The 27,237-nt window shown below is 33.3% G+C and overlaps 1 long non-coding RNA gene across 2 annotated transcripts; it reads left to right on the top strand.

Annotated features, from left to right (window-relative positions):
* The first annotated feature begins 768 nt into the window (after nt 1-768).
* LOC134244360 (uncharacterized) lies at nt 769-27,237 on the top strand. Of its 2 annotated transcripts, XR_009987211.1 has the most exons (3): nt 769-854; nt 3,190-3,812; nt 27,226-27,237. It is a non-coding gene; the product is annotated as an uncharacterized LOC134244360 (long non-coding RNA). The 2 variants fall into 2 exon arrangements; XR_009987210.1 differs by lacking the exon at nt 27,226-27,237 and having other exon boundaries at nt 3,190-4,413.

The following is a 27,237-nucleotide window of genomic DNA, read 5'->3' as shown; positions in this document are numbered from 1 at the left end:
GCAAGAAAATGAGCGAGAACACATATTAATTTCTGTTGATAGCTCGATTCGAAATTTATCTCACATTCATCGTGTTGAGTAATATAAAATTCGTCTGCGCCGTTTTTATATTATAAGCATGGTTTTGAAATGCGTTTACTGGTGAGAAAGGCGCATTTACTATATATTTCATTGTAATAGCGTCACCAGTTCTCATCAACATTAGTGCCTTTGAAAGACGATAACAATATAACCACGCAGACGAATCTCACAAAAATTTCAGAAAGTAAAATTTGAATCGAGAGGATTAAGTTGACAAATTTTCGGAGTATGTTTTCAGGCAGACAGTAAACCCGCGATCTACCTTAAATTGTTTACAATTATACATGATAAAGAAAACAACAGCATTGTTTTTCTTAATATTTATTGCAAATATGCCTGAGACTTTACCATAAAGACTGCATGTTTTGTAATACAGGATAATGTTACGCATGAAGATAAACGAAAAAACGGGACATCGTTGATTCGACTTTGGAAGATAACTTCGGATATCTCGAACCCCCGGATATCTCGAAGTCGTGTCCAGGTCCCCTCAACTTCGAAATACTGATATTTCACTGTACTTAAATTTATTTCTGTTTAACTTGCTATCTTATTGTTGAATATTCTTCTTATTGAGACTTTTATTCTAAAACCAAAACAAGAAATTGAATTTCATTAGCTATTTTAAAATCTAAGATTATTCCTTATTTGTCTATTTGTGAACATGTAAATGAGATGAAGTATGACATGGGATATATTTTACATACAGTTGTTCCGGCGAGTCGCTGCAGCATTACCAGGAATGGAACAAACAGAAACAAAGAAAGGAGAGAGTATCCTTTTTCTTTATCGATGTCCTGTAATGATTAATGTTATGGAAAGGGCTGTCACTGTTCCATAATCTTTCGGTTGGGTTGGTTCTAAATTTTTTTGGTTCGATTTCAGTTTTTTTCAGTCTGTGTATAATTAAGGAATGTTTTTAAGTTTTGTGTGAGTTATTGGTGTGTGAATCACACAGACTTGTCACGTAGGCATATTTCATGAAGCGAGCTAGCGCTTCATGAAAAATATGTCTACGTGCAAGTCTGTGTGATTCAAGCACCAATAATTCACACTTAACTTATAAACATTCCTTATATTTACATTTTACGTGTTTGAAAGCACCAAAAATATACTCAATATTTGAAGTTTTTCGCTGCTCGATATCGATATACTTTTACCAACGTCGCTGTAGCCTTATTGTGACGTCATGTAATCGCACATTTCTCCGTGTATATTTCTACACGCGAGTTTACACGAAAATGGTATAAAATCAATTTCACAGTTAGCTTAGTAGAAAAACACAGTGAAAACACAGTAAATTTAATAGAATAAAAACTCAAGAATTGAATTATATTCAACTAAATTATTAAATTTTTTTTCAATCTAACAAACAGTAACATAATGACTAGTTTAAAGTAGTATCCTGACTATAAAAATAATTGAACCAAATGATTCAAATCACATATTATTATTATAATAATGGTCGAAATATATCCACACTAACAAATCTTTTGTTTAAGACGCTGTTTTATGGTAAAACCTACTTTATTGTACAAATCAGAACCAAACCGAATTCTGGAAAAACAGAACCAAACCCCACCCGAATTGATTGTTCCGCGGTTCTCGGTCATTTGGGTTACCCGTGACAGCCCCAGTTAGGGATGCTGAATGGTAAGTGTGGCTCTCTCGAGTTAATCTGCTTGGAGCCTTTAGCTTGTATTTATTGTCTGGTCAGGTTTACAAGACATAATTTTGGATCCTATTTAATCTTTAAGTATATTAGTATTTCAGTAAATACATTATTAGGCTTTTATTAATTTGTATCATTCAATACTTAAGTTTTTTATGCATAAAGGTATATACAAGTGCATTTGCAGTAGACTAATCATTTAAACTTCAGTATCTCAAACACTGATATCTCAAATGCTGTGGATATTGTCAAAATGTTTTTGAAGTGCCATTCACATATTATTAAGTACATTGTATTTACCCTTCAATACCTCAAATCCAAATATATCATGAAGGTCTTTTGGTCCATTGAGTTTGAGATAACGAGGTTTGATTGTATTTTTAGTGAGCATTTAAAAGTTTTGCTTGCTTTGGGAGAGGGAAAGAAAATTTGCAAATTCTGATTTAGCTGAAAATAATTTTTTTTCACAGTGAGATGGAATCTTTAAGGAGTAATTAGTCGAGACAGGAAGTAGCTAAGAAGATCATTAAGTCTTTCAGTGATCTCAGTTTATGTCATACAGGACTTTGTGAAAAATTTATCAGCAATAAGTATTGAAACATACCTTCATTTTAAGGTATCAGATACTGTATTAATGGGAACATGCTGATAAAAAACACCTGAAGTTCTCAATAATTCTAGGTCTCAGAATTACAACAAAATGTTGATAATGTTTCTTGACTTCAAATAATACCTTGTAAGCAAGCAAGGGTAAGCATCTCCATTTCTTCTTAAAAAGTACAAATAATTGATGAATTAAAAAAAATTCTGCATTGAGATAGTGGTTTGCATTTTTGCATGAATTGCTTTATTTTCAGTATGCATGGCAGTGTAACTGAATATTGGTAGATACTGAGTTATAGATTGCTTGATTACACTTATTGAGGAACTGATACGCATGATGTAGATATTCAGAAACTTCATACAAATAAAAAAGTATTTACTGGAATTATTTTATAACACAACACTTTAGTTCTTTCTTCTTCGTCTTCTTTGTTACCAGTATTACTGATTCAAAATTAAAACACCCCACTCGATGGAGGAAGTCTTCTAAAGATAATGGAAGGGAATTCATTTTATTCTTCCATCATAGTATCTGATTTGAATTAATCATAATTTGATAACACTTACTGAATCATTTGAAAGGTCAAATGTTTAATATCCCTGTCATATAATCATATTCAGTTGATTGCATTAGATTTATCATCTCATTTTATTTTTGTTTGGGTGATTCCTTTTTAAAGAAAAAGTGAAGAATCTTTTTAATATTTCAGAATGATTTTTAAAAAACAATTCCTTTGGAAAAAAAGGTCATCATTTCATGTTGTAAAAGATTTGTTTTGGTAGTATTTTGCTTTTTTTTATTTATTTTTTGTTTCCTTAACCTTTGACCTCAGTGACGGAGGTTAAACTGAAGGACACAGGCCCCGTAGAACCGGAGCACAAGGAAGGAGGGTGTTCGTGCTGAGGGTGTGGGTGGTCTCGCTAGGCAGGATTTAAAAATAACTCACCAGCTACAAAGGAATTCAATCCAGGCTGGAGAACAGACAGTGTTTTTTTTTTTTTTCAAGAGACCCTCCGAAATTCTAAGACAATATACAGCACTGAAATCTTGCATAGGTGCTGTAATGTGTTAACATACTACACACTCTGTCACTTATAATGTTTACATTTGTACCATATACCAGCCATTTATTTTATGCATGTTAAAGACTCTGATCAAATAACATTGACATAATTTCATTTGCATGTTTCTGTTTATCATTTTGAATATCTGAATAGATTTGTTTGGAAAAGTTGTAAATTTTACTTTTTTTTTTAGATGTATGTGTTCAAATGTCATTAGTTTGAATCACTTGACTTGATTACCCTTTGGCAAATGTTTTGCTTCATTTCAGTTTTCATTAAATTATTAATATTTATTTACTAGAATAAGCTAAACATTTAATAATTATAAGTTGATTGCTGCCCATGACCCCAAATACTTATTTTCATACTCATTAGTAAATATATTGTACTTGTATAACTTTTTTCACCTACAAAAATTATTTGTAAGTTTCCAACCTTTATTTCCTTGTAATATTTATTGAAGTAAATTATTTATTGATTTGAAGGTTTCCTCAGTGACAAAAACAACAGTCACAGATAATTTCAGACATGAATATAGAATAAAAGATTCCTTGAAAAGAAAAGGTTATTTACAGTATAAAAACAAATTAACTGCTATATTAACTATTAATTAACAAAGAGGCAAAGGCAATATTTTTTATGTTTGATTATCAAGTGTCATAGGTGCTGGATAGGAGAGTGTAGATACAATGTTTTATTAATCAGAAGCAGGATATTGTGATAGGGAGAAATGAATCTGTGAAGTTGACATATCTATATAACTGTGCTGAAAATGTATGTTCAGAATATATAATTTGTCCTACAGTATGCAGTTATCTATGCATTTATAACACTTCATTAATGGTCAGCACTTCTGATTTTAACGCTGTTATTTATTATGTGTTTTTGCCATGTATGATTGCATTTTAGCATGTATGTTGTGTATGCTTGTGGCTAACTAAAAATAGAAATTAAATGAAATTATTAAAGATTTATTATTATAATGACTTTAAGTTAAATATTGGTTTATTGTTCAAATTTGAGTATTTTTAACAATTTTCTTGCTCACTTATGAGTGCTGGTGAAGGAAGATTAATATATTTATTTGTTTGAATACATTTGAAGTGAAATAATACCCAAATTAATATTTAGTTTGGAAATGGGGAGAAACTACACCATATGGAATTAAAAAAAAAAAACTACATGTATAGGCCTAATTGTGAGCATTTAACATCAGTTAGGGACCTCTCTATGCACACTGCAACCTTATTTTAGGGTATCTTTGTGTAGTTAGACTGATCCACCATTAGACTTGAAAATAAAATGAATTTTAAGGTTTCCTCAAAGATCAACATGTCTAAAAACTTATTTTTACCATAGCTCCAAAACTATGTGAGGTATAAAATTAAAACTTTTACAGTTTATAAATTTTTCATTGATTAACAGATAGTAAGTATCACTTGATGTAAGAAATACTTGGAAAAAAAAATTGAGAAAAATTCTTTAAAATGCATATATTTTCAAAAAAATACACCTAATTAATTCTGTGCTCTTAGTGAAAACCTTCATTGCAGAAACAAAATATGTTTATTAATGAAGGGCAAGTTGGTCTTGGATAGCCTCTGGAAAGTTGTTTTCCCTGTTTAATTTGTCCAAATGTTAAGACTTGAAAGTGAAAGTACAGTGTAGATGGCGGATTCTACAGGGGCCTTGTCTTTATACATGTCATGCTTTCAATAACAGCCTTTCAGAGACCATTCACGTCCAAGTTGCCCTTCAATGATAAACATATATTATTTCTTCAATGATGGTTTTCACAAAAAGTATAGAATTAAGCAGGTGCATTTTTCTTTAAATATGCACATTTTCTGATACAATTTTTCTTAAAAAAAGATCTTTTTAAAAATATTTGTCATCAAGTGATACTTTCTATATATAAATCAATGATATATTTATAAACTGTCAACGTTTCGACTTTATACCACACATAGTTTTGGAGCTATTGTAAAAATAATTTTTTAGACATGTTGATCTTTGACGAAACCTTAAGCAGCCCTGTTTGAATATTTTCTCATGAGAAAGCAAAAGCAATTTTTCTTCATCATTACTTCATTGTATGAGATTTTTCCTGGATAAAAAAGGACAAACTTCATATATTGAAAAATTAATGCATCATATTTAATGCCAAATTAGTTTTTCTAAGTTCAAAAACAGTGTAAATAGAGGGTTCTTTCGACCCTCTGAACATTGCATCCTATTTTCAGGGTACTTTTGAGTATTTAGTTTACTGTATGATTGATTGATTGAGTGTATATTGTTTATCGTCCCTCTCGAGAATTTTTCACTCATATGGAGACGCCATCACTTGCCGGTGGAATGCTACAAATTTTGTCTTATGCTCGGCACTCAAGGCCTTTGAGCAGTGAGGGATCTTTTTCGTGCCAGCACCTACTACGACACGGGGCCTCGGTTTATACGGTCTTATCTGAAGGACCGGTCTCCACGTCCCGCAGTGGGATTCGAACCCGCGACGTAAGGATTGACTCCTTACTCTAGAGCAGACGCTCTAACCACTGCGCCACGCGGGCGACAACTGTATAGTATAATTAAGAATATATCAAAGAATTCTAAGCATAACATTGGACCAAGATAAAGTTGTTACAACTTAATTTGCAGGAGTTTCTTCATCTAAATAGGCTTAATAATATTTTTCTTTATCAGAACTCTTATGTCTTTGAAGTTTGTTTCCTGGATAAAAAGAGGCAGGCTCTCAATATGAAATGTGATCTTTATATTAAAGAGTTGCAGGTGCACGTTACATGCAGAAACAAAACTTATTTAAGATATTTTGAATAAGTTTTTCTCAGAACAGAGTCTTTGAGTTAGGGATGGACCAACATAATGTTCAGATCTAAATTACACATAATGAATGTATGTATACATAGCAGCAGGGCCATATTTATTGTACTGATATTAAATGTTGGCTTCAATGTTGATGAATCAAAGCACCCAGAGAGCTAGATAGTAAAGAGGGGAATTTAAAATAAAACATCCTGATGAGGACAGTAGGGTTTGTTACTCAGGCGTGTGTTGTGGCCCATGGGCCTCTTGTTTAAGAAGAAATTTAAATTATGGCGGAAACGGGAAGGATTACGGAAGCCTATTCAGTATTTGTGACCATTAAAAACTGAACAAATCAAACCACGAATCCACAATAAAGTCCTTGCATTTAAGGAATGGCTCCCCTCCCCCTTCTTCCAAGTGTGCTCACGACCAAAATTTCTGTGCAACCAAACAAACGTTGATTGATGCTGTGTTGGATGGAATGGAAATATTTTTTCGAAACCTAATGAAGTTCTATTTGCGATTGCTGCAACATTCAAAAAGGTAGTTTAGACTCTCAAAGTGATGATTGAAATTTAAAGTCATGGATGCACCATTTGTATAATAAGACAGTATCTGAAGCTATAAAAAGTTAATATATAAAACGTACAGTACAGCTCACGAGTTTTCCGCAACGCCCGGTGGAAGAAACACCGCGTGAAATGCTCTGTGTTACACCGTGTACACGGTGTGCCACGGTGTGTGTATATTCTCAATATACAAGAAGTCCACCGTGTCCCTCCGTGTCCAGGAAGCTCGTCCATTATACCCTCCGTGTTGCACCGTGTCGGTGCCCGTGTTACACCGTGTCTATTAAAGAAAGTTAGAAATATATCGCTTTTAATGTTTAGAAGTTAAAACATGCATGTAAATTTTAGATGAAGGAATAGGTAACGATTTTGCAATTCTGCTTTTAAGTCTATTTAATGAAACAAACCTTTAGTTTCCTTTTTTTTTTTCAAGATTAAATAGTAGTCCGTTTGCCTGAAATATGAAAACGCTATTAAATCTTCAGAGTTCTCAAAATAATTTTCTCAAATAATTTTATCGTGGCAATAACTCTTTCAATATGTAGAGATTTATAATGACCTTTTTAAAACGAGTGTCTTTGGCCTGTGTGTAATAAAAACACAATGGTTGTCGAATTGACATCAACATGTACTGCTTTTCATTCATAAAAAAACCAAATAATGAGTAAACGATACATGCTGCAGCAACTTAAAAAATATTTAGATTATAAACAGATTGTATTTTCGATACTTAGTTCAAGATATGTAGAAACAATTCTTTTTGAATTGTGAAAAAATAATGCTTATTTACAGATAAGAACATACACGGTCTGCCGGTAAATTTTTTTAATGTAATTAAACGTACTTGTAATTCTTCACTATTAATTTATCACTATCAAGAAAATTCGATTTACATATTTTGTTCGATTTTACGTGTAATTTAACAAGATTTATTAAATGATTTCTGTAGAACACTACTTCACCGGTAAAAACTGGATTTCTGAACAGATAACAAAATCGTGAAAATTAACCTTGAAAACCCGAAACAATTAAATTTCCAATTTCTTAATTTACATCCACGTGCTCCACCTGTCAATCAACTGAGATATATATATCGGTCATGGATCTGAACACTTCTTTGAGAAAGGCATTGTCCACCATATATCCCGTTCATCAACGTTACTCCCTATACAACCCATCTTAACAAATATTAAATAAATGTATTATGCTATAGAAGTCCGACGAGTGTAGATGCACATGCACCATTTTTCTCCAATATTTTTCTTCTCTCTCTCTCTCTCTTAAATTCACATTCAATTTGCCGAGGGGGTTGGATCACTATTTATTAGTTTTTGAACTTAATTTTAAAGTATTTTTTTAATCATGATTCAATTTTAACAAAAATATAACATGTTTCATAACTTCCAATTTCCTCCTGTAGCTATCGGTGAATTGGGATTAATTTAATTTTATGTGCTGAAATTAAATTTCATCTCATTAAAGGAGGTAGGCGTAGGGGGTGTTATGATGTTAACGTAATAAAAAGGTAGAGGGTGGACTTGTCTGGTAAACTATTTTACGAAGTAGTGAAATTGGAAGTCATTAGTCAGTCGAACCAGTGCTCAAAAATATTTATTCCGAACCCTCTAGCATACATGTATAACCCCCCCCCCCCCCCTTACACACACGTTACACGAAAAAGTATATAGTACACCGGTACTTAAATATGAATTTTATAAAAATGTGCAAGTTTTGTGAATGATGCAAATTTCTTTGTCCATTTGATCAATTTATACCCGTAATCATTATTAATTTGATTTATGTTTCATTAACATCTTTCCTTTTCATAAGAGTAAGATTATTCGCTAACTGTAGGTGCCCATTACTAGTATCTTCCGTGTTGAGTAACCATTCATCTCTCTCTTTCGCTCACTCCTCTCTTTCTTTACTGTCTTCTCTCTCTCTCTCTCTCTCCAAAAAATCAATATCGACCAAGGCAAAGTTTAAAATATATTTAAACTCCAGCTGTTTTTTTTTTTACTGTCATAATATTCTGCATATAAATTTTGTTTGATTTTTATTCTTAATTACTGATAAAAAGTTGAGGAAATAAACTATGAAATATTTTTTACTTGATTTGATAATCAAACAAGTTCCTCACTCAACTGCCCCACCACACACACACTATCACGACTTGACAAAAAATATCAGGAATCAGTAATTTTTACAAAACTTTGGATGTAATGTATCCCTTCTCATATTTATTTTTGCTTACATCTTTAAACAATTTGTGCCTTTCCCCGGTTGGTTTTTACATCAATCTTCTTTTTTCATTAATAGTTAATTTTTTCTTACGTCGGTATATTAAAAAAATATATTTATTTAATGTAAGAAGAAGTTGAAGGTTTGTAGATTGCATATTACGGATGTGTTGGTGTTGAATTTCTCAAATTCAGTCTTTTTTGAAGAAGAGTCTACCTGTCGCCGTAATGTTGCGTAACTAACTTCCAGTGAAATCCGGCGAATGGTCTTCTGTGTAATGCTGCAGTGACACCTATTGTTCTCTTTACCCGCTACCGTACACACTCGGATCGCCTCAGACAATTTCTTTTAAACACAGGTGCTTCACCAAGTTTACGATTGTATGTTGAATGATTATGTAATTCGGCTGGATACCAACTAAACGACTTGAATAATTTTTGACGAATAAGAAGCACAGTGTTACTGTAAAATCATGATACTGGTTTCGATACCGAACAAAGTTATGAAATGTCGATTTATTAAGTTTATTTATTATGTTTACTTTAATTAAATTTATTAATTTTTTTTCCTAAACAGATAAAAATGAGTACAAACTAAACACGACAGTATAAATTGTGTGTTCTACTTAAGTAAAATAAATAAGGACGTGTTCATCGTTCTACATTTAATTCGCACGTACCCCCCCCCCATTTTAATTTGAAAAGAAACTAGATCCATGTGAACGTCTACCGATACTCTAATTGGAAAGAACATTGATATTAATTTCTATCAAAGTTTTGTTTCAGGAGTATGCATTAGACAATGATGATTATATAAAAGGTCATAGTTTTACATATATTTGAATTAAAATAACACTTTCAGGTGGGGTTCCAGAAAATCCAGATTCGAGAATCAGCTAAAAAATGTACATTATTTCAAAAGAATAATGCGGACAGTAACTAAATCAATGAATGTCAAAGGATCAATGATCAATCCAGGCACCCCTCCCCCTGCCCAATAAATAAATAAAGAAAATATTTAAATCCCCCGTCTGTCTTTTAATTGTCCAGTGGTTTCTTCTTGCAAATGCTTGGATTCGGGTACGTTTGATTGCACAAAAACAAATGCGGGCGCCCCCCACATAATCAAAAAATTAACACAATATGAAAACTTTAACAAACGCCTTTCCTCAAAAGAGGGCACCCAGGGCCTCACCGCGCGCTATGAGTTTATTATAATTTTCAAACTTATTTGAATAAATCAAATTGAAATTGAATAAAACACATCTAGCCTAACAGTTTAATTCTTTAAATTAATATTAAAGAAAGTCAGGGAGTCAATGTTAATTTAAAAAAATCGCATGTCATGTAATAACATTGTTTTATTATAAAAAGGAAAAGACCTCTATAAATTTCATATCTCAATACTAAACGAAGATTTTTATTTTTTTTAATTGCTGATCTTTTTGAAGGTTTTGAAATTTTATCCATTCTCTTGAAAATATTTTTTTTTTTCAAAACAATTTTCTATAAATCGATCAAATAAGCTTCTTTTTTTTCAAAGACATCACCTGGACATAGTTAAAAATTATATGAAAAAACAAATAAATAAAATAATAATCTATGTTAAAATATAAAATTTAAAAATCGTAATATATTTATTTAATAGACTCAGACTTCACTATAATCCATAAACAGCCTAAGGCATGTTACCTGACCAGTTGGCTGTGTGCGTTCAAGTTTGAAGCGATTTCCTGTCACGAAAACATACTTTGGATGCATTAAAAGCATCTGAAAATGAGTTGCAAAAATAGGATTATTCAGTCTTGACACTGCTAGGCGATTTATTTATTACTTTAAGGCGAGGAAAATGGAATGACGTCAAGGGGAAAAAAAAGCCACACAAAGCTAGCTGACATCGGATATTAAAATAAAACTATAATTTGTAACACATGTTCGTGAGTTTAAAAAATAGTAAGATTTCTTGGTCATAAACTCCGTGCGACACGGTGGAGACACACCGCAACACTCTGTGGACACACCGTGGTGCACCGTGGACACACCGTGCTACACGGAGCGCTGAAACCGCTACTTCAAAGGTGCCGACTATTTTCAAGGCCCACGCTAAAGCGTGGGTTCTCGGTCCACGGTGCCCCGTGTTTTATGCGGAAAACTCGTGAGCTGTACTGTATGAACGAATAAAGCCCCAAACTTTGAAAACAAAATTTTCTTCTGAATTGTAAGAAATCACGAACTAGTGTATATATATAGATGTACGCATTAAAATGGTTATACATAAAATAGGATGAAACCACTCTGGTGGTGTTTATTTGTCATTTATTTTAAATTAAAAGAACCATGTTAATTTTGGGATGATACAACTACACCAGTTTTATGGCATATCATGAACAGTATCTCAATATTCCACTGGATGAATACGAATTGGAATCGGAGCAAACATAGACGTGTCTACAAACATCGGAGTGGGATCAGATGCCATGGAGAGGTAAGCATCCCATGTCAACCGGCAACGCCCGCTTGGTACTCTTTGTGATGCTCAGAGCAATTCCGTAGATAATTTAGTGTTAAAAATTATGGCTTAACAATTTGTATAAATATATCACTAATCATTCAATTTATAAATGTATTTCCTAATTAACAAGGTCATTGCATCGTCCACAGAATTTAGTTGCGAATTGTCGAATGAAGATGAAGCAATGTTTGCATGTCATTTGGAATTCACATTTGAAATATAATGGTCCACAGTTTTATTTATAGATTAAAATGCTTGCATGGTATAAAAAAAAATCCCTAAATAACGAAAATTACTTTTTATGATATCCTTGACGACAGCTTCAGATATAGAACTTCTTCCGTCGTCCATAGACCACGTGGGCCAAGAACCGGAAGGGGGCGGATGTTCCTGCTGAGAGCAGTGTGCGTGCAAAATCTGTGTGTCTGTTAATTTAAAATTTAACACCCTTATCAGAAAAGAAGTTTTGTGTTATGTGCCAAACGCTTTAAAAGCACCAATAACATTTAATTAGTTTGGTGTTATTTGTGTATATTTACCAAATGATAAAACTGGCCATCGATGGTGGCAATAAGACGACTGTTTTGTAAGCAGAGTGAAAGTGTGTTTTTGTGTAATTTTTGTCGCTAGTGTATCCGTTAATTTATGCACACCAACTATCATGTGATGTTATGTTATAAGTCTTCATAATTTTTCAAATATAGATATTTATCAAAATAGATTGAAATCTCTGTTCAATTTCTTTCGACCCCTTGTTGATTCTTCATAAAGTTCCTTGACAGTAGTCAGATGTGGAACTGCAGCCTATGCCCCTGAGAACGATCGGGACAGCGGAGCTAGTGTCGGGAGGCTGCACCTGCGGTTAGGCGCCTTCAGTGGAGCCCAACAGTCATTCCTTTCTGTCCAGAAATGGGGCCATGCAGAGTGCTTTGTCTTCTCTAGGTTTATCGTATCTTTATGTCACCATTTAAGTGGAACATTGATCAAGAATTTTGCCTTTAATTGAAATTACTGGAAGGTTGTAAACCTGACTTAAACTTGTTTTTAATTTATATTAAAAAGCTTAAAAAGGACCAAATTTGAACATTCAATCATATGCTTTATGTGCATTTGTTGTATGCTATTTATGGAACCATTAAAACACCAGGGTACATTTCTCTCCATTTACTGTTCACACATGACTGGCCTGTGAGACGACTGCCAGAGTTACATTACTATTTGAAAGATGCTGAAATCATTTTTCGAATGCAGACATATATAATTGAAAGACATCTAATTAGTGCCATGTATAAAAATTTTTACACACAAGCCATATTTATAGTATTATGAGCTCCTGTGGCGTTGCATTTACCCACAAGTCTGTGTTACCTTGATGTCATTGGAGGGACACGTACCGGTACGTAGTTATACCGGTAATAATGAGCCTCGCAAATAACCCTTACATTTTGTTTATGTAGTCTCTCTTATTCTGTGATCACCAGCGAATTTATTGAGATTACAAAGTTTTCAGGCTCAAAATGCCATTCAAACAATAAAACTTAGGAGCAGAGCAAATACGGACCTCTAAAACATCAGAGGTGGATTCAGGTGCCGTGGAGGAGTGAGCATCCCTGTTGCCCCTTTTCGTGAGCGGGAAATAATGGAAAAACCCGTCGATCTTCGATATGTAAATAATGGTTTTACAATTATTATTAAAAAAAGCATTTGGCTAACTGATACATTGAATTTGCTAACAAGATCATTGTATCGACCAACAAATTTACGAAATTATGACTTTTGAAGAGACTGTTGATATTCTCGTTTCATCAAAGCGTATGTGAATAACTGGCTTCTTTTAGAAATTGTTCATTCATAAAGCATGTAACTAAGTATCAAATCAACTGAGAGAGATACACCCCGCATGCAGACGATAAGGGTATATTGCTGCATAGGTAAGGAAAGCTGACGATTGAAAAGTGAAAGTCATTATGTTTATCAAGCTTGGTTGTTAGATTAGCATTGATGCCTTTTTCTGATAAAATATTAAAATATAAAATAGACTCTGTGGAATCTTATACTGTCAAGTCACTGGGATATTGTCAACAATTGAATGGAATGAAACATATGGAGATAACGAACAGTTTCAAGACTAAAAGTCCATAAAACAATAAAAAAAAATAGGAGCAGAGAAAACACAGACCACTAAAACATCAGAGGTGGGATCAGGTGCCATAGAGGAGTGAGCATCCCCTGCCGACTGGTCACACCCGCCATGTGCTCCTTATTTTGATCGGAAAATAACGGAAAAATCCGTCGTCAATTCAGTGTATAAATAATGGACTAACAATTAGTATGAAAAACGTCAGTCAGCATTTGACTCAATGATAAATTGTATTTGCTGAAAAGGTCATTGTATCGACCATAGAACTTACGAAATGATTACTTTAAACGAGACTGCTGATATTCTTGTTTCAGCAACTTGTTTGTCAATAACTTACACCGTTTTGTGCATATGTAGCGCATGCTCTTGCATATCAAATCAACTAAGAGATATAAACTCCCTAATATGCAGGTTATTAAGGTAGGGGTATATTGCTGCATAAGTAAGGGAAGTTGGCGATAGAAAAGTTAAAGTCATCACGTTTATCATAGAGTTTGGTTATTATATTACCAGTAACGTCTTTTTTCATGTAAAATATCCAAATATGAAACAGATGTGTCAGACTCTGTGGTATCTTTTATCTCAAGCTCACTAGGATACATCGTATCGACATATGAGTGGAAATTACAATTGTTAATTGACAATACGTCGTCGATATATCTAAATTAGGGCTGGGCAATAATATCGATATTTCAATATATTGCAATACAATGACAAAGAATATCGTATCGCAATACGATTTTGTAATATCGATATATTGGCAATATACTTAGATTAAGGAAATTTGTCATTAAAAATAAAAATGGACTTATGAAAGTTTCTTATTAAGCCAAACAGTAAGTCAGAAGTTGTTTTGTTGGAACATTTCAGAGCATAACTTAACTGAAATCAACAAGACTTTTTTCCATGTTGGTTACTTGTCATAGTTATGTACATTCTGCATGTAAATTAAAGTAAATTTAATACGAAAATGCCATATTTATTACCTTGAAAATATTGCAATACATATCGCAATACGGTTTAAAATATCGCAATATATCGCAATACGAAATCTCGGGCCAATACCCAGCCCTAATATTCTAAATGTCGAGTTGAAGGCCACAGCAAGTGTTTTCTGCTTTTTACGCATAAGATTTTGCAAAAATTCAGCTTAATATAGATTTTTAAAAAAATAGGTCTGCTAATAACGGGGGTAATTGTACCCATGGAAATTCCAATAGATTGTTGGAAGACCTGGTCTCCCAAAACAACATAGATATTGCCAATCAGGAACTCAAACATCTTTTTGATGTCGACTTCAGAGTACCTGAGTGTACAATCAGAATGTTTTTTAACAAAATAATTTTGCAAATGACCAATGTCTATGTATGTAATTTTATGAGTTCCATTTTTATTGAAAAAGCAGCTGTCAATGATATCGAAAAGCCTGGACTTTAATTTATTGTGGGGAATGATTGTGTATAAAATTGAAAAGTCGAATTAATTAAGACGTTGATTTTGATACTACCTTGTGATTTCAAATTCTCCAAAATTTAAGTGAATAACTATTATTAATTGATTTTACATGTACTTGGTCGATATATCTAAATCTCGAGTTGAAGGTCAAGGTAAGACTGTTTTCGTCTTCTCATGTATAAGATTTAAAAAAAAAATTCTGCTTCATATGAATAAAAAAAAATAGTTCTGCTAAAACGGGGCGTTTTGGTTTAAAAAATTCGAGCAGATTGTTGAAAGTCATGGTCCCCAAACAAACAAACAAACACCCCCATAATATACTGAAAGGAAAAAGAAACGTGGGGTAAACTTTTGAGGTGCATTAACTTTATATTTCCTTTATTTTTTTTTCAGTATTCATATCTTAATTTTAAAACCATCTTTCAAAAAGATATAACCAAAATCTCATTTGATTTTGTCTAATAATTCATGAGTTATTGAAGCTCATGTGACGATACCCCCAAAAAGTGAAAATTGAAAACTCTCAATATCTTGAATGGCTCTCCCGCGCATCTGTCAGAACCTTATTTCTCCTTTGCATGAAACTCATCAGAGTGTTTAATTTTCAAACCCTGGCTATATTGGGCACGGGTAACCACGCCAAAAATTAGTCATAGGACGCGCGCATGCGCTAGTGAGAGAAACACAACGGTATGTTGACCGGCTCAAAAAAACCAAATTACGGAATTGTTTTCTTTCATTTTTTGCGTGAATGTAATGATATTCATAGTCTACCGTATAAATGGCGGTTTTTGTGGTGGTAAGGGGGCAATTTAAGGGATGGCGGGACGAATAGCCCTCTCATAACATGACTCTATTTATATAATAGTGTTGCATTATGCATGTACTATGCCTAAATAGTAGGCAGGGTTTGACACATGGTGCACGAGCCGGAGGCGAGTGCACTATGTGTCAAACCCTGCCTACTATTTAGGCATAGTACATGCATAATGCAACACTATTGTTATTATTATGCTGACTGTTGTAATTATTTATGCGGCAATCTATTTGACTTTTCCTGAAAATATCGGTGCTTAAACAGCGCACCTTCAAGAACTAATTCAAAATATTCATGCTAAAATTGTTTGCATGCTTAGTTATTTTGGTTACTAGTATTTTCTCTAAATAAGTCGGGATTTTCTGTCCCAAAGCAACACATCTTTATTTTCTGTTTTGTTCGTAAGCCTTATTTGTTTGCAGACGTCGATTCTCATTGATAATTTTCTTTTACATCCTTCAATCAAGCGTCATATAAAAAAGCGTTTTAATGACCCTATAAAATCAGTTCATCTAACGATCTGTATGTAATTAGTTTGAAAGTTTGTTGTACACATTAATCTAAAGTTCCTTAGAATAATATAACTGTTTTCAAATAATATTTGTCTATTTTCTCCTTCTTGTGTCAAATGTATAAATTAAGTTTATATATTTAATAAAATGATACCAATTAGTGATCGTCTCTATGGCGTAATCGATAAGGCATCGGACTGACAATCACATGGTCGTGAGTGCGATCCCCGGCATATGCATGGAAGAATTTTATTCAGTAAATAAAGCCGTGCACTATTTCGGCATAGTATGCTTACGCTATATAAATCCTTAGACCACTATGCGAGAATAGTAGGGTATGGGTTATATAGAGACAAACTGACAGGAAGCATAATAATTCGCGTTAAAGTCATCGTCACGGTTGATTGAAAACCATTCCAGGCCATCTCTGACAACGGGTAAGAAGTTTTATGGGGGAAATTTTACAAGAAACTGCTTAGTTACCCATTGTTGCCTTTTTCAATAATTAGGCAATTCGAAAACCAGACCCCATGAAACTTACGTAAACTGTACCAAGATTGCAAAAAAATGCATATCGTCTCTAAATATTGAAAAACAATGTGTATACCTCAGGTGCATCAAATACATAGTGCATTAAGATTTGTTGGCAAACTCGTCGTCATCAAATTGCATGAGTTTTGGGCTTTTTAGCGTTTTCCTACGTGACGTCATACATTTTACGGTTGAGTAATTCTGAAGACTAATTTTGGTGCATAATAACAACCAAATTTCTCATCTGACCAATTTTCGTAATTTTCGGTCATGCGCTTATTTTTTTTCGAATATTATGCTACCCTGCGTTTCTTTTTCCTTTCAGTATATAATGTCAATCAGAAACTGATTGATTGTATATTGTTTAACGTCCCTCTCGAGAAATTTTCACTCATATAGAGACTTGCCAGTGGAATGCTGCAAATTTTGCCCAATACTCAGCACGTAGGGCCATTGAGCAGGGAGGGATCTTTTTCGTGCCAGCACCCACTGCGACACGGGACCTCGGTTTATACAATCTTATCCAAAGGACCGGTCTCCACCAATCAGAAACTGAAGTATTTTAATATCAACTTTAAATTACTTGCAATTAAAAAAAATGAGTCAGGCGAACTTCGATCTCTGAAAGGGATCAAGTACCAAAGAAATAAGCCTTCCTTCAACTGGTCACGCCTACAGTGTACTCCTTAATATGATCGGGTACCTAAACAATAAAATATGTAGACATTCAGTGTGTGAATTATGACCAAACGTATGAAAAACGTCTGTCAATATTCGACTTACTATGTTGACTTGGCCATTGTATCGACCACAGAATTTACATTGGTGACTTCAAACGGCATCGCTGATATATTCTTTAATCTTCGACATGCCTCGTTTAGGAAATTGTTCGTAAGCAAACAAGAATGAGGTATTAAGATCTAGTAACTTTGAATGCTTTTTTCTGACTTCTTCATACATAGGACAATCAAGTAAAAAGTGTTTTTCATCTACAACAATAGTTTTACAATTATGGAAACATAATCTATTTTCTCTTTCTTTATTTAGGAAGATAAGAAAGTAAATTCTTATGAAGTGGAAAACACAAGTATGGTTGGATTTCCAGTTTCTCAGCATCATAATTCATTTGAATAATGTACTATAAAATAATAGCTTACCGCATTGAGTAGTGTTAATGTGTTGGAGTTCAGAACCAATCTGATTAAAATCAGATCCTTTGATCCGCTCCCGTAGATCGCTACGCTTTTGTGTAGCGATCTACGGGAGCGGATCAAAGGATCTGATTTTAATCAGATTGAGTTCAGAACATATTTATTTTCAAAGAAAGTTTTAAGTTTAGAACTAAACACTTTAAAATCTGTTTCAAACTTAAAGTTTATATGGAGATAACGAACAAAATCCAAGCTCAAAAGTCCATTAAACAATACAAAATTGGAGCAAAGGAAACACTGACCTCCAAAACAACAAAAGTGGAATCAGGTTACATGCAGGAGTGAGCATCCCCTGTTGACCGGTCATACCAGCCGTGTGCTCCTTGTCATGATCGGGAAACCACGGGAAAATCCGTCGTCAATTCAATGAATAAATAATGGACTAACAATTAGTATGAAAAAGTCAGTAAGCATATGACTCAATGATAAATTGTATTTGCTGACAAGGTCATTGTATTAACCATAAAACTTACGAAATGATGACTTAAAACGAGACTGTTGATATCCTTGTTTATCAACTTATTTGTCAATAATTTACCTTGTTTGAAAAAATTTGTACATACGTAGAGCATGCTCTTGCGTATAAATCAACTGAGAGATATAAATGACAGAAAACATTACATTATCACGAAGATGCTAAGACATAAAACTTTGGATAGCTTATCATGATATCGAATACACAGTTTTCCATCAAGAAGCTTGAACTGAGATTGGGAACATTACTAAAAGCATCAAATCTGAGATTTTTTCATTAAGTTATTACAGAGTGTCCAAGGGTCCGTGTAACCCTTAACAATTCAAATTATTTCGAGTTTTAGAATGTGAATATATTTATTCAAATTTCAAAAACTCATACTTATTTGGCATGTTGAATTTTAATACTTTAGTTCAAAAGTCTAAATTTTCAATTTTTGAATCAAGTTTTAAAATTTTAATGTTCTATTTTTACCTTAAATGATCAAAAATCAAATTTCAAAAACGATTTTTGATTTTCGAACTTTTGAATTTTTAATCTATAGTTTGTTCAGAAAGTTTATACATGTATCTAACCATCTTAAATTTAGTAGCCTATTTTGTTTTTTGATTATTTAGAATTAACTTCAAAACTACTACATTCAAAACGTTCTAGATTTTTGAGAACTTTGATTCAAACACTCAAATGTTAAATATTCTAAAACACTTTTTACATTTTGGGGTTTTGGTCTTTTCCTTCAAACATCCCGGCAAAATATCAAATTTCAAACCTGGTTTGCATTTTTAAACTACTGGTTTTTTAGAAACTATTTTGATCAAGCAAAAGAGCTTTTAAATAGTTAAAATATTGACCTGATATTCAAAATCAAATCGGGTTTGGAATTTGATATTTTGGATGTTTAAAGTAAAATTCTAAAAACTCAAAGTATTTTACTCAAATTTAATATTAAAATTATAAATGCAGAAAATTTTCATTATTTATTTATTCAATAACTTTTTAAAAAGAGCTAAACATCAAGATAATTGAATTATTTCATATGCTGGATACCTCTGCAATATTTCAAATCATTAAGCTTTTTAAACCCGCACGTTTTACTGAAGAAAATGCAGCTAAAACAATCCGTCTTTTCCTTAAACTTCAATATGCCAAAGGAATCGACGCGGTTAATATAAGTAATATTCTTAAGCACAAAAGGGTCCAGTCTTGTATTCCACCATATTACAACTTAAAGACTACACCTTGTATTTCCTACAAATATACATCGACCATTGCTTCCAAACTTTTCAATTACAAAAAAACTTTACATGGCCTGGATACCGAGTATCTGAAATATAATCCTCCATCGTGTTCATGTTCTTCTTCGCCTTATAACTATTGTCCTGCTGGACACGTTATTACAGATGACGTAAATATTGTTAATAATGAGGACCTTAAGGTCAAGATCTAGTAAATGAAAGGTGCCCACAGATTTATCAAACTTGAGAAATGAATTCCTTTATTGATGCTTTACAACTTTAGCTTGGTCCAATAAGGTGTTTCAGGGCATCACTTGTAGGTAAACAAGATGAAAAATTGTATTTTAAACTGTCATTTTCAATGAAAAATTAAGAAAAACAGTCATGAATATGGGAGTTTTTTTCGTATTCGGCAAAGAAAATGTATCAAGATAGCCTACAGTCTCTCAGAAAATGGTAATTAGTATGTTCATGGTCTCTTCTTTAAATCAATATCAAATTTAATATAGGTATCCGGTTTACTTTTCATATGATTTCAAATTGAATGACATGAAAATACCCTATTTTCTATATATTTCTGCTAAAGCCGTAAAGTACGGGAAAAAGAAAGTTAAAATTGATTATGACGTCATAATGGATCCAGCACCAAAAAATTAGTTTCAAGTTATTTACTAGATCTTGACCTTAAATCACTTATTTTAAAAGGTCCTAAATATAGGGAATACTGATCCTTCAACTGGCGTTGGAATTTCATAAATTTTATGGATTCTGTTGAAAATTACGCCACACGATGGACCATATATGAAAAAAAAAAGACGTTGACACTTTGTCTGATTGGATGAAATGTATCAGATCCATGTTAAAGTCGCGTATAAAAAGATTGAGGGGCAATATTAAAACCATCTATTCTTCTGTGTTCAATAATCCAGAAGTGAAAAAAGAATTAAATAGATTACATGATCAGTACGTACTGGTCCCTGCCGACAAAGAAGATAACAACATTGTCTTCGTCTGTAAGGCTCATTATATAAATTGTATTCTATATAAATTGTATTTTAGAAGAACTTAATCCTACTTATACTCATACTTCCCTTTCTAAGGAAGAACTTTTTCAAAATCATGTCTCGGTTTTGAATAGTATTTTTAATATTCCACAGAGCCAAAATAAATTTAAACTACCCTATATATATTGGATTCCGAAACTTCATAAGAATCCTTACAAACAAAGACACATTGCAGGTTTCAGTAAATGTTCAACCAAGCCTCTTTCGTTACTCCTCACTAAGATATTGACAGTAGTGAAGGAAAAAAATCAAGAGTACTGTGCAACAATATATTCAAGAAGTGGTGTGAATCAGATGTGGATACTAAAAAATTCCAAAGAACTTTTTGACAATTTAAAATCTTTAAGTTGATAAACAGAAAGTTAATGTTTTTTCACATTAACATTATTCGCCATATCTTTGACCTTTTGGCATGTTTCTATTTCCAAACTTGAAAAACACCTTTCAAAAGGAAGAAACAAGTCCAGGAAATCATTTGATCTGCCATTTTCCAGTATACTAAGGGTCATACCCAAAAAATGAGTTCTAAAAACAATAAGAAATTGGATAAAAATTTTACGGACATGTGTTGTAATAAAAAGAGATTAATAGGTGAAATCATAAAGATTAAATTATTGATAAGCGTCTTTTGCTTCTTTCCGAGCACCGAGGACATCATTTAATGAACAGTCCTCGTATCTATGTGGTTTTTGAGACCAGGTCTTCCAGCAATCTATTAGAATTCCCATGGGCACCATTGCGCTCCGTTACTAGCAGACATATTTTTTTATTCATATGAAGCAGAATTTGTGCAAAATCTTATGCGTGAAAAGAAGAAGAAAATGCTGTGGCCTTCAATTAGACATTTACATATGTCGACGACGTATTGTCAATTATCAATAGTAATTTTCATTCCTACGTCGAAACGATATTTCCTGGATAGCTTGAGATAAAAGATACCGCAGCTTTTGACACATCTGTTTCATATGTGAATATTTTACTTGAAAAGAACGTTAATGTTAATCTAACAACCAAACTGTATGATAAAGTTAAATGACTTTAACTTTTCTATCGTCAACTTCCCCTACTTATGTAGCAATACGAGGGACATTCAATAAATAATGTCGTTAGCTCGATGACATACAACATAGTAGTCATATGACATAAAGCTTGACTTTCTCTCATTATTGAATCTTTAATGAATTTATAACAGTTTATGTGACCACTTTTCAACACATAGTTTTATCGTTAGAAGCTGGGAAACAAGGGCTATTCGAGATACTGCATTCTAAATGAATGGTAAAGAATCATTAAACTAGAGTGAAAATAAAAGCTACATTAAAGCTGCTGTAAAACTTGTTAAAAATCCCAAAGAAATATTCACTGAAATATGTGACATTTACAGCAACCGATGCCTGTTTTATAGAAAAATGAGCAGGTGGATTTCAATAATAAAAAATTATATAATGGGCATCAAAAATGGGTACCCTCCTTGCCAACAAAAATTATAACAACTTATGTACTGTATGCCAAATTTCAGCAAATAATATTTGATGTTGTATGATTGACTTTAAGACACATAGCAAATTTTATAGACATCATATCGGGAGTATTGTACACTGTTTTAATAAACGTTTGACAGTAATTAAGCTTGGTACTCTAAGGTCACCCTGTATTTTGAAAAATGAGTGAAAACGACAGCATGTACAAAAGTATTAACAATTATTTTAAAATATCAGTAATTGTAGTAATCAACGTTTGTTTTATATTCAAACAGATATTGGAACATGAATCTATTGCTTAAAACCATTAAAACAAAATTTAACATAAGATGTACTTGATAAAAACGGCGAAGGTCTGTCAAGAGCAAAGGTTTGCAAGAGCACAAAGACAGATTTATATGCAATTTTCTTAAATATTAGTGGTATTGTTGTTCAAATTCGTATTCGGGGAGACAGTTTATATCTGGAGGTGTCTAGAAAGCAGTTTTTTTGCAAAGAAATCGAAAGGCTTATTAGAGGAAGGACCCAGTATAAGGAATCCACTACCTTGATTTTCTTCATGACAGCGTTCAAACCCGCATGCCCTAAAGAGTAAAGGAGTTTTCGGGATAAACAGAAAGTTAATGTTTTTTCACATTAACAACAATTGCCAGATCTTTGACCTTTTGACTTGTTTCTATTTCCAAACTTGAAAAAAAACACCTTTCAGAAGGAAAAAAAAAACAAGTCCAGGAAATCATTGGATCTGCCATTTTCCAGTATACTAAGGGTCATACCCAAAAATGAGTTCTAAAAACAATCAGAAATTGGATAAAAAATGTTACGGACATGTGTTTGAATTAAAAGAGATTAATAAGTAAAATCATGAAGACTAAATCATTGAAAAGCGTCGTTTGCTTCTTTCTGAGTCCCATTGACATTATTTATTGAACGCCCCTCGTATACCTTCATCACCTGCATACGAAGTGTATATATCTCAGTTAATACGATAAGCAAGAGCATGGTCTACGTATGAACAATTTCTAAAACGAGGTAAATTATTGACAAGAAAGTTGTTGAAAGAAAAATATCAACAGTCTCGTTTAAAGTCATCATTTCGTAAGTTCTATGGTCGATACAACGGCATTGTCAGCAAATACAATTTATCATTAAGTCAAATGCTGACTGACATTTTTCATACTACTTGTTAGTCCATTACTTATACATTAAATTGACGACGGATTTTCCGTTATTTCCCGATTATGACAAGGAGCACACGGCGGATGTACCCGGTCGATCGGAAGGGGATGCTCACTCCTCCATGCAACCTGATCCTACCTCTGATGTTTCAGAGGTCCATGTTTGCTCTGCTCCTATTTTGTATTGTTTTATGGACTTTGATATTGAATATTATCTCTATAAATGTCCTTCTTAGACTTAAGGCATAGGCGTCGGAACCGGGGGGAGGGGGGTTTAGCCCCTCAATTCCTTGCAAAGATGAACATATTAAAGGTTTAACCCCCCCCCCACTTTCCACAGAATTTACGCAGTATAGGTTTAAAAAAGAGTAAAAATGGGGTAAAGTAGTGGCGTTTGGGAAAAAATTTTGGTACTGAAGTTCGAACCTATCCTAACCCCCCCCCCCCCCCCCCCCCCCCCCCCGAAATAGGATTTTCGTGTTTTAGAAATGTAAATTCCCTTTTTTAAATTTTTGTTTGCTTTTAATTTTTTTTTGATGGTTTAATTTTTTTACACACTTAGCCCCCCCCCCCCCCCCACTTTCAATTTGCTTCCGACGCCAATGTAAGGAAATATTTTGTATCCAGGATGCCATTAATTTTGATATCTGCTATTACTGCATGGCATTTGAATTCACTATCCCCAAGTCGAATTGAAAAATTCCTCTTCCTTTAATCTTCAGGAGTGTTCCATCTGCACCTGGTATACTTTGATTTACAGGCTCTATTCTACAATCCCCTTCACTTTCTATTTCATCAATTAGTCTATCATCTAAAATTATCGAGGTTGCCTTGGTATCAACCAACAGATTGTATGATGAATGATTCACCAAGGTTTTGATGAACACGCCAGATTTTTTTTATTATCCTTGTTTGACCGCAGTTGTACTAGATACTACTTAGTTGGTATTCTTCCTGGTTTGAGTCTCTGTGCTATTCTTTGATTCACCTTGTAATTTGGGTTTCTGTATCCTCTAATTAGTTTTCGTAAGCTTTACCAGTAAGCGGTCTTTAATTCTGTGACCACGCTTTCCGCAGTTATGACATTTATGTGGAAATGCATCTGATCTTAATTTAATAAATAATTGGAACTTGGTGCTTTTGGAGTCTCTTTTCTTAACAGCAATGTCTGTAATTTTTCCTTTCCAAATTTCTTATTGATTACTTCGGTTCATTACGTAGCTGCTTTATTTTATTTCTCACATTCGAGTATTTATGAGACTCTCTGATATTTCGGCAAAATTGATAGATATGCGAACTCCTGTGGAAATATTGATCCTTAGTAGTGATTCACGCCGTGACGTCAGGCAAAAAAAAAAAATAATAATAAAATATAAAAAATATTTAACATTCAAATAATAATATATTAAAATGAGTGTCTTAATGTTTAACAAAAACGCATAATAACCAATGAACTAGAATTTTTTTTAAACAATAGGGTAAATATTTCATCCAATCCTGATTAACAAACTTTGACATGGCTGAGGGGGACAAGTGTTGGGCATAGTCGAAAGCAAAGACCGCGTTATTAATTTATAAACAATTATACTTTTTTTTTTCTCTAAACAGGACTTGTACGTATTTATGACGTGTACACATGTTTAATTTATATAAACATTTTTTTACGGAGAATGTTCGAAAATATGGTTAATTGTTGATTTATTAAAAGACAGATTTCTAACAGACGAGGATAAGGCGTGTTTTACAATGTGCCAAGAATTTTCCCGCTACAGAAGAAATGGAGTGGCGGATATAAAGGGAGTTTGTATTTTGGGTTTGTTTGTTTGTTTTTTTTTTTTTTTTGTTTTGTTTTTTTTTTTACTTTTTTTCTCGAAGATAGAGCAAGGAAACCCACATATATGTTGTGTTTTTATTAAAGTAAAAACTCTACTTTTAAACTTTTAATGTATACATTGTAAATACTGCGTAAACATCAAATAATGAACTGGGTTGCGGCCGATTTTTGACCTTGCCTCAATATGTTTCTTGTTTTGTTACATTATATAGATATAAAACTTTCCTGAAAATACACACAAATTCAATTATTCATATAACATTTTAATTTAATTAACATTATATAATATATATTTTAAACTCTTTAAAAGGAATGAGGTAAGATATTATTGTACAAACAATTTAAATGAGAATTATTAACTTTGCAAAATTTAAGAATCATCTGAAGTTTTTGGTCTTAGTCGTAAGTTCTTTTGTAAAACGGGCCCTAGACCTATGTACATGTATGACCTCTCACTTATATATATGAGAGAGAGAGAGAGAGAGAGAGAGAGAGAGAGAGAGAGAGAGAGAGAGAGAGACTTAACTAGTGGTAATAAATATGCCATGCAATGAAAATCATCAGATCCGAACTGTGCTTATAAAATTTACATGGTGTGCATACAACAAATTTAATTTCATACTTAGATAGACAACGGTACCTTTCTGACTTCTACAGCACGCTTCTTTGTTACTCTCTTCACGTCGTCCCATTTTTCCTTAATCTCGTCCACTGTTCTTGGGACAAGTGATGAAGGGTTGACCGAGTTTTGAACCTCCGTCCAAGCAATTTTTTTTTTCTTGTTAGAAATCGTGTCACTAAATTTTGAGAACAGCACATCGGATTTTTCATTGACTTTGTTTATCAGTACGTCGACTTCTCGGTCCAAGAACCTCGGTTTTCTTTTTCTTTCTTTTTCCATTTTCTAAGTTGTCTAACCCCAAAGACGTAAAATTTCGGAAAAAATGACGTCAACGCACGTTGCTTGGAAACTTACGTCATAGTAGAAAAGGAGGAATGAATAAGAAACAAATGACTTTTGTTTTTTTTTTTATTTTCTTGTCAATTATACATTTTAAGATTATATTTAGAAAAACAACACTGTGACAAAACAATCGATTTATTCGACCAATGAGAGTTGCAGATACATAGAATTTGTCTTTACGGACCCGTTAGTACCGCACCCGTAAAGTGAACGTTAACGGAGACGTTTGTGAATACCACGTTAGTTTTTTACGGTCACAACCGTCATAGTCTCCGTAAAGTTAACGGACCCGTTATCTAACGGATGCTTTGTGAATAAGGTCCCTGATCTCTAGTGCATCCCCCGTGCATCACCGACATCATGCCGACGTTGGCGTTCGGCTCTACAGAAAGCCTAAATTCCAGCCGCCAAACATATACCATATAATTCAGAGATTTAGGTCTTGATTGTTGAATGCGTTAACGCTTATCAAAATCTGTCAACGCATCAATAAACTGATCCGTGGCAATTCATCTCTGTGACTTCCCTAGGTGCTGTCGGGTAAGCTAGGTGAGCCAAGCGTCTAATCACTCTCACCGAGCCCTGGTAATGTCTCGGACAGCTTCTGTCGTTTATCTCTCAGCATTGCTCGATAGAGCTCTGTTTGATTGGCTGGTGCAAAACGGTCTTCTAATGCATTGCATAAATTCATATATGTACAAGCCGTACCTTCCTTCATATAAACAAGGACAGTCTGTGCTTGTCCTCTCAATGGCGCTGCAAGATATAAACTTTT

This window comes from Saccostrea cucullata, unplaced genomic scaffold, assembly GCF_032062105.1.
Source record: "Saccostrea cucullata isolate Sc308-1 unplaced genomic scaffold, CSIRO_AGI_Scuc_v1 ctg2412, whole genome shotgun sequence".
NCBI classification, from domain to species: domain Eukaryota; kingdom Metazoa; phylum Mollusca; class Bivalvia; order Ostreida; family Ostreidae; genus Saccostrea; species Saccostrea cuccullata.
This window is presented reverse-complemented; position numbering and strand designations above follow the sequence as displayed.